The sequence below is a fragment of the Gambusia affinis genome, linkage group LG16, assembly GCF_019740435.1.
Source record: "Gambusia affinis linkage group LG16, SWU_Gaff_1.0, whole genome shotgun sequence".
NCBI classification, from domain to species: Eukaryota; Metazoa; Chordata; class Actinopteri; order Cyprinodontiformes; family Poeciliidae; genus Gambusia; species Gambusia affinis.
In genome coordinates this window covers 17718104-17726863 of record NC_057883.1, presented here as the reverse complement: position 1 = coordinate 17726863, position 8760 = coordinate 17718104, and the positions used below count along the sequence as shown (strand labels likewise).

The window sequence follows — 8760 nt, the reverse complement described above, 5'->3', positions numbered from 1 at the left end:
TTTGGGATCACAGAATCATAACATTTTATGAAGTAATGAATCAAGATGTGGTAATTTCTTCAATTTTACAGAAAAGTGGAAAACTATCATGCAAAATGTAAACAGAAGCAAAAATGTTACAAGTGCTGGTCAATATTCAGGATCATTTGGAGCCACATCTACACAAGCAACATGCAGTTTTGTTTCTTCCTCTGGTCAGGCAAAGCTGATTTGAATTCCTTTATTGAGATCAATATATGAAGATTGAAATGCTGTTGCAACTCATTCCATGCAGAGAGAACATCAGACCTAGATGTGACTTACAATCTTCTCTAGACAGAGATCAGAAAGTAAGAAAGAATCAAACAAAGAACGGCAACAGCTGAGATCATGATAAAGTTAGATATGACAGATCATTTGATTAGAGAGTATAAAAGCAATTATGAAAGACTGGTATAAAATGAGTAATAAATCTAAAGTGCCTCACTGCAGAGTGCATTCAGTGCATAAGCTCTATTAAGAAGGGTACCCTGCCAAAGAAGCACCATAAAACAAATGAAAAAAAACTTTCCCTAGCAACATAACTCTCATCTATTTCCTTCTTTTGAGGTTACTAATGTTTAATTATTGTTTGGCAGAGAAATAGAAAAATATTTCAAATAGGCCGCAGTATGAAAATACAGAAAAAGCATTTTATGTACAGTAGAAGTTACACTTTTGAAATTCTTCTTTTATTAAGAAAAACTGAGCACTGGACCAGTGGTTTGTGAAAACACACCACTATAAATAGACCAGCTAACACATTTCACTTTAAATGTTCTTGCTTATCGATATCATTTTTCATCAGAAGAGATGATGTGCAGATATTACTCAGCTGGTTGGTGATTACTCAAGACACTATGTAATGAAGAAATCTGAAAACTGGCATGCATTTATTTTAAACCCCTTTGAGTCAATACTTGGTAAAACAAGCTTAAACTTCAGACTAGTAGGACATGTCTTTGTCTGTTTTGTATATTTAGAGACTGAAAATTTGCCAATGTTCTGCTTTGCAAGCTTAAGTCCAGTTTCAGATGGATTATAAGTGCTACTTGAGATTTTCAACTCTTGAGACATTGTTTGACAACCTAACACGGCTCTAAATGTCTCCACAAAATTGTCCCTGAACCTGTCTGTTGAGTTTTCATTTGTATTCATGGAGGTGGTTTTCATGATTATTCTTGTCTTTTCAGATTTTTATTTTAAAAATATTTTAAAATCATAAATTTTCCTTCCACTTCACATCTATGCACCACATTGTCTTTGACTGTCATATAAAAATCCCTCTAAATTACAGTTTTGTAGCTATATTGTGACAGAACGTGAAACGGTTCAAGGTGTATGAACACAAGGCTCATTTACTTGTGCGATCACAAGCAACAAAATCACCCTTTTCTATTTAAAATGCATTCTCTTTATGATAGATAAAATCTGCTGGATAAACATTAGCTGTGAAGTTTAACGTGGGAAACCTTTGTACCAGCCCCTGCATTGTGGGGAAAAGGGCATTGATAGGAAAGCAGATAAAGCTGATCAATATGAAGTGCAGTTTTCTCCTCAGGCCCTCTTTCATATCTCGCTCTTGTTTGTGTTTTGAAGGGGTCGGGGATAGGGTTGTGCTAAAGTGGTGGCATGGGCGGGCTTCTGCCCCTTTATCAATCAGGATTTTAATTACACACGTCTAGGGCGACAGCTAGATTAGAAACCAATCGACGCTATCGGCCACAAAATCTAATTACTGTTTATTGACAGATAAGGGCAGGCCCCCTTCACTTTTTCAAATAAGATAACCCCCCCAACACACTTGTGCTCAGTGAACATCAGCTCATACTGTCCATAAAAGCCTCTATGATAAGTAAGCCTCACCAGAAAATTCCTTTGCTTTCAGTTTCTGCCTGCATGGACGTATGAAGTATAAAAACTGAATTTCACATCTTAAAAACTCATAAATTCTCTAAATCTTGCTAAAAGAAAGCACAACGATTAGCAAGCCCATATGTGACCAAGCATTTTCAACAAATTTAAAAAGATTGTCAATATGACAGTTTTAAATGACATATATCTCATCTGTAATGCGTCCATACCTTCTTGGAATGACTGTATCTCAGATCTGCTTTTCAGATGAAAATGATGAAAAATGTGTTGCTGATGAAAAAAATTGTGTTGGGCCTTTGCAGGTTTAGACTGCTGTCTTTGATTTGACAGCTATACATTTTAGCAATAGGTTGCTCAAGGCTCAATTCAAGGGCCACTTTTATTCAATGTGTATATTATTAACCTAACTTGGTTATGAAGTATTATATTTGTGATTAGGCTTAGGATGATGACACAGAACTTTTTATTTCCATCTCTCCACATGAGGAGGTTTATTTGTTTCAGATTTGATTTTTGATGTTCTTTCTTTTTATGTCTGCAGTTCTGTTTAGTTCTTATAATATAATTTGTAATTAAAGTGATTTTCTTAGGCTTGTTACTTATTTTTCTCTCTAAAGGACTCAGAAATACCTTGTACTATATGAACGAGGCTCTACAAATAAACATTTTGGCTTTTGATGGTTTAAAGTTCCCACAGGGCAGCCATCTTCTTTCCTGTAAACAGACATTTACTTTTCTCAACATCCTCCTTACTCTGAGCTCAAATCTGACTCTTTACAGCTTCATCCACACCAGCCCATTTCTGCAGCCACGTGACACACTTCGCCTTTAAGCCGAGAATCTGCCTCAGGTAAATATGGAGTAAATGATTGGGTTATTGTTCTTTCATTCGGCTGTGTAGTAATGGCTGGATTATAAACATTGCAGTGTATAGATTTCCTGTCAGATCCTATGAATCAGACATCCTTATCTCATTTCCAGACTGCCGCTCCCACCCAGCGCTCCCATCTCCCAGCTAAGGAGCCTGTGCAGAGTAACGGGGGAACAAATATACAACCACACATACACACAAGCAAACACCTAAGTAGACAAGCAAACTAAGTCACACACACAGGTTAGGTCGTGAGTGACAGAGACAGAGAGACTGTTGTCACCCAGTACAGCACAGGCACTCCAAAGCCCATTCAAGGATTTCAAAAAACACTTAGGTTTCGATGTCTATATTTGTTAGGCAAGTAAATTTAAAAGCTATGGTGCACTGAATTCAAAAAGAGAAGAGAGCTATCAATGGAGAGAGCATGAGAGTGAGGGGATAGGGAGAAAGATGTCTCCTAAATGAAATTTAGGTGAGGGTGGGATGGAGGGAGCCTGACAGAAGAAGCTCTGGACCCTCTGATTTGGTTTGAGTCGTGAAGAAAAATGTTTGGGTTCGAATTATGATGTTTTTTTTTTTGGCCATGGCGGGAGATGGATGCCTGATTCTTAAGTTGCTCGGACATCATATCTGTGGTTGTGTCTGGTAGGTTTTGTGTTTTGCTCCCTCTCTTTCTGCCTCTTCGCTGAGTGTCTTTTCAGTGGATTACCAACAGTGTAATTTGGTTAGAGGGGAGCTGCGAGGACCAGTAACTGCTGCACAAACATGCTTTTGTAGGAATTCATCAAAACGCCCTACATAGGCGGAGCAGGCAAAGACAACAAAACAACAATTTAAAAGTGGTTTTACAAGAATATACATAAAAATCCACTCTGGTTGTAGGGCAAGTGTAATCACATTTTCTTCTTTAAACAGGACAAACTCAGTTCAAACATTCAAAGTTTAATTTGTCTCTGACTTAAAGACATAAATTTCCATGACCGAAAATTAGAAGATTTTAGAAATACTGGAAAAAAATAGCAAGTAAAATTCAGCTAAACCATAAGTCACTTCATATTAGCAAACATTGTAGTGGTTGTGCAGTTCTCACCTTTTTCCACATAAGGTTTGTGCTTTATTTGTGAGGGGTTAACTGCACTAAATTAGAGTACATATCATCAAGAAGACATTGATACAACTGAAACTCAAGTTAATTATTGTGGCAAAACATGCATAAGAATTGTTCAGTATGATCTGCAGACATTAGCTAATGTTTTGCACCAATATAGTACACAATGTTAGCAATAGCTTGACCTGTGTTATACTCTCTTCCCTCAAGTTTGGGTTGTTCCTTCAAATGAAATAATCAAATTCTTTCATGATCCTGGGGCAAAAAGCGACAGTTTTGTTGGTTGAGAGGAAATCCAGTCTCTTTAACCGTCTGACACTAAATATCCAGATGACATGCCGCCATACAAATAAGTCAATCATGCTTTGTTAACTAAAAAAACCTTTTGTCAGAAAGTGTTCTTAAAATTACATATCTGCTTTGTAACACAGTGTATATGTTAATAGGATTTATGCATGGCTTATACTTTCAACATTTATTGGTTTTTAGAGCTCTAATACATATACATCATAATAGTATTTTCCTTTCTTCATAGCTTTGTTGTGATTAGAGAAGTTGATAAATATCAAACTGACTAATTAATGCTGTGCATTATGTCCACTGCTCTTATCAAGCTGTCAAAAGATGGAGGCAGATGACAGAGGACAGGAAATGTTTGCATGGTTGGCTGTCAGGGACTCTGAGATTTGTTTAAAGCCTGACCTATAAGGCGCATTTTAAAGGAGGAAAACATTGTTTTATAACAGCCTAATAAAAACTTAAAATCTGTAAAACGTTCCCTGAGGTCACTGTAAATAAGAAATAAAAACCATCAGAAAGGTTACACCTGCTGTTTTGTTTATAAAATGCTGAATCTGCTTTAGCTCATATTCGAATTGCTGTTTATCTCAAAAGTAACAAGCCTTGCATGACATGAATTGGGCATGAGGTCCGTTTTTAAATTTTGCTTTATGTCTCAGAGGCTATGGTGATATTATATTTCACAAATAAAGGGGTGAAACCTGGGCAGATTTTTTTTAACTATTAATCTTCCAGCACACCCAACACATCAAGAGGATTTATGGCTTCAATTTTGAAAAAAATTAAAATAAATAAATTATGATTTAAAGACCTTTAAAGATTTTTATCTGACTGCAAAGAACATGAAGTAAAGTAATGCTGCCCCTTCCCTACTTGTTGCTGTTGAGTCAACTTGCTGACAGAAAGCTACTACACTTCTTTTCTTACAAGAACTTCATATTTAGCCATTGCCATAATTTTTGCTCAACACAGAGGAACAGTGATGGTTTGGAAAGCAAAGAGACAGACACCTTCGATATGAAGCAAAGAGACAGACACCTTCGATATGCCATGTGACCTCCCATTGGAGGTCACATGGCATGCCTGCTAAGCAGATAAATACAGATTACTCGAAAAGATAGGAACACTCACAGAGCTAAACCTGCTGTATGGAGCATAGCTGGGCAGCACTGGCCCTCCCCCCATCTTTTGCTGCTGTTCAGCTAACACATTTCTTTCACTGACAAGAAAGAAAGAAAACAACTGTTTGGAAAGTATAATGGCGTCCATCACTGGTGCTTAAGTAATACAGTTTAAATTAAATATTTAAACTGTAACACTTTCCTCTCAGTTAAGGTTGACGTAACTGTATGCAGAGTTACAGGGGTGCTTTCCTTGTGCAAGAGGTGAGGTGTACAGTGGACAGGTCACCAGTCCATCGCAGGGCTTTCTCTGGCTGTGTAGAGCATAGGTAGGATTGCTGTGCACTGCCAGGCAGCTGGCTAAATGAAGGCTGCTGCATGTTTTTTTGTAACCAAGACAAGAAAAATTTGACTTGATATGGGAAACACAGCAGCTCTGCTAAACATATAAACCTGCTTAGGTTTATCTGCTTAGCAGTCAGAATATCTGACTGATATTTCAGTCTGATATCAGACTGAATAGCAAAAAAAAAAAGCAATAAGTTAGATATTCTGCACAATAATCACTCAAAAACTACCAATAAACTTAGCAAGTATTAAATATGTATTTGGTTCAATGCATTAATATAAAATGATAGTACAAGTTAGAGTTTATTAATTTATTTAGACTAATATTTCATATTATTTTGGATAAAGTACTAAGAGTCACTGGTTTTCAGTTTTAAATAGAAACATTTAGATAATATTTTACATTTTGGTTTCAAATATTCTTTTCTTACAGTTTTTAAAAATTAGACCGCTGTTTGTATAACTTGTGGTCAGAGTTTTTAGTATGAGATAGAGTCTCTAGAAGCAATCCTCATTCACTTTTCCTCCCTCTTTTTGTTTGCCATGATACTTTCTAAAGTATACTTTACTATCCCACTCTTAAGTCAATCTCTCAGAAGATGTTTGTTTTCCATCTATAATAATTCCTCCTGATAAGTAATAAATGAGATGGTGTTGTGCTGTACACTTCTGGTTAACACGCAGGGAACTGAACAAGATTGCTGTTATCATTCCTGAAGCTCTGTGCCATTACAGTTATAGATTTTTCCCTTTGATGGGATAATTTGGTCTTTATATCTCTCACAAATGAAGTGATCCTCAGCGCTCTTCACAGAGCTCAGTGTGCAGGTCCTCATTTTCAAATACAGCTAATTGCATTCGAAAGGAATCAATGATACTTTGGTGGTGACAATATCATTCTTTTAATGTCACTTAATTTCCTGGGTGAAATAATTACACCAATAGCCTGGAACCCATTTCTATCTTTCAGCATGAATTAATCTATTAAGGGCAATAATTACACGTTTGTAATGGATAGGTTTTTGCATTCAGAGGAAAATGCAGACAGGCTTCCATTGTGCGCCTGCATGTTGGCACTGTCCTGAGTGTCATTCATTCAGTTTATGAATTGCACTGACGTGCTGAGGGGGAATAAATAAAAAATAAAGGCATCTCTTATGCAGCTGTTTTCTTGCGCGGTAGCCCTCCCTCTAGTGGAGATGATGGAGCTGCATGGTTTTTGCACTGTGGTTTACAGCTGAGAGAGTCAGTCAACGCTGAGAAATGAGGACAAAAGAAAAAGTGATTAATTAATCTGAAATCTCCCTTTAATCACAATTCTTAAATGTAAGAGTCTACAGAGGACGGTCAGTATGCTTTAAACCAGTAATGTCCTCTGTCTGTTATTATTGCACTGAGAGTGAAAATCATCAATCAGTAAGTTACAATTTACTATAAAAAGTAAATTGTTGGTCTTTGCACAAGCATGAATGCCTAAAGATTTACATTAAGAGAAAGTCAGAGAGTTTGGGAAGACAGCATAAAGGAATAAGCAAAGACTAAAGTGTCATGCATTGTTTGTGTAGCAGAGGAGGTTGCTTGGTGAAACCAGTTATATAAAAAAAAACCTCTATAAAATGTCAGAAAACGTATGTTGCACATACATGTCCAACTCTAAAGGCCAAAAGTCAGAAGAAACGTTCATTTCAAGACTAAGTTTGAATATGATTTCATAAAAAGTAGAGACACTCTGATTAGACATTTCCTGGTCAACACTGATTGTTTTTACTTTGAGGTTTTGCCGGTTGATTTTGACCAATGGACATGTTTTGTTCTACAGACTAAAACACATAAACGAGTGAGAGGAAATTAGCAGCAAATTCCAGTTTTATGACACTTACTGTATAGCCCATTTCTCCTATTTGTATCTTTGTGTGAATATGCACGCTTTTCTCACTGTGGGATAATAAGTGATATTTTATTCTAGTCTATCTGCCAAAAATTTACATTTTTAGTTTTTATCCAAATTTTAGGATTAAACTATTATGTTAACTAAACAAGCATTTTCTACTAAAGCCTGAACAGCATCAACTACTGATACGTTGTCAATTTGTGAAATTTACCCATGACACTGCAAGGCGACCAGTCTCACAATATGTTTGGAAGAACACTGCAATAAAGGCAGCATTATTAACATTTACTAACATACACACTTCTATTGTAAATATATTAAAGATAGGCTTATAAATACACACATTTACATTAAATATTTAACAAAAACAGAAACCTTGTAATCAGATTGGCTTTAGGTCTAGCAACGCCCTGCTAAATACCAGGCTAACCTGTAAATATTTATCAGAAAAAAAAAAAATTACAAAAACTAACAAGTCTGTCACTTGATACAGTAACTGTGATCTCTGCTGCACAGACGCGACGCTGCAATTGGTCTCTTATTTATTCATCAACTGTGGAAACTGACCGACTGCCTGCCTGCAGCAGTGATCTGTCTGCTCTCACCTCCCGTTTTCTCAGGTGAAAGCCCACCCACCACCCAATGCTCAAACCCGGGCAGAGGTGAAAAAAGAGGCAAAACTAACTAAATTAGAGTGCATCAGCTGCTGCAAACACACAGGGACATTGCCAGAGAACGATGCAGGTGGGGAAAAAAAAGTTTTATTTATTAAATAAATAATCAAAGAAACAGAAAAAGATAGAGACGTTTGGGTCAGAACTTTTCCCTGATCTTGAACCACATTTGACCCGAGCTCCGCGGATTTGGAGGTGTTTGGTTCAGCCGCAGGGCGCGCACCGGAGGAGGAGTTCACGGTGCTTCTGCGGTGTGCGGCGGTTAAACGGCGCGCTCAGACGCACAGACGGAGCCTTACCAACAGCAACACCTGAAGACTCCACTTTCACACAGCCAGTGCGCAGCCTGTGCTCATTGCAGCCGCGGCGGGGATGGGACATGACCTGTCCGAGTAAGGTACACATTCATAACACATTCGGCACGTTATGTGAAGATTTTTTTTCCCCTTTTGTTTTATTTTTTCATGTTTTCTCGCGTGCATTTTACACCAGTTTAGGTCCAATTGAGACGTGTAGATCAATACTAATCCTCTGGGAACAGTAGCTGATTT

At 37.3% G+C, this 8760-nt stretch overlaps 1 protein-coding gene across 1 annotated transcript in view; it reads left to right on the top strand.

Annotated features, from left to right (window-relative positions):
• The first annotated feature begins 8590 nt into the window (after positions 1 to 8590).
• Positions 8591 to 8760, top strand: part of esrrb (estrogen-related receptor beta) — a 58535-nt gene continuing 58365 nt past the window's right edge. Inside the window, exon 1 of the mRNA XM_044142999.1 lies at positions 8591 to 8606. The gene's annotated coding sequence lies outside the window, so the exon portion shown is untranslated. The remainder of the gene's footprint in view (positions 8607 to 8760) is intronic.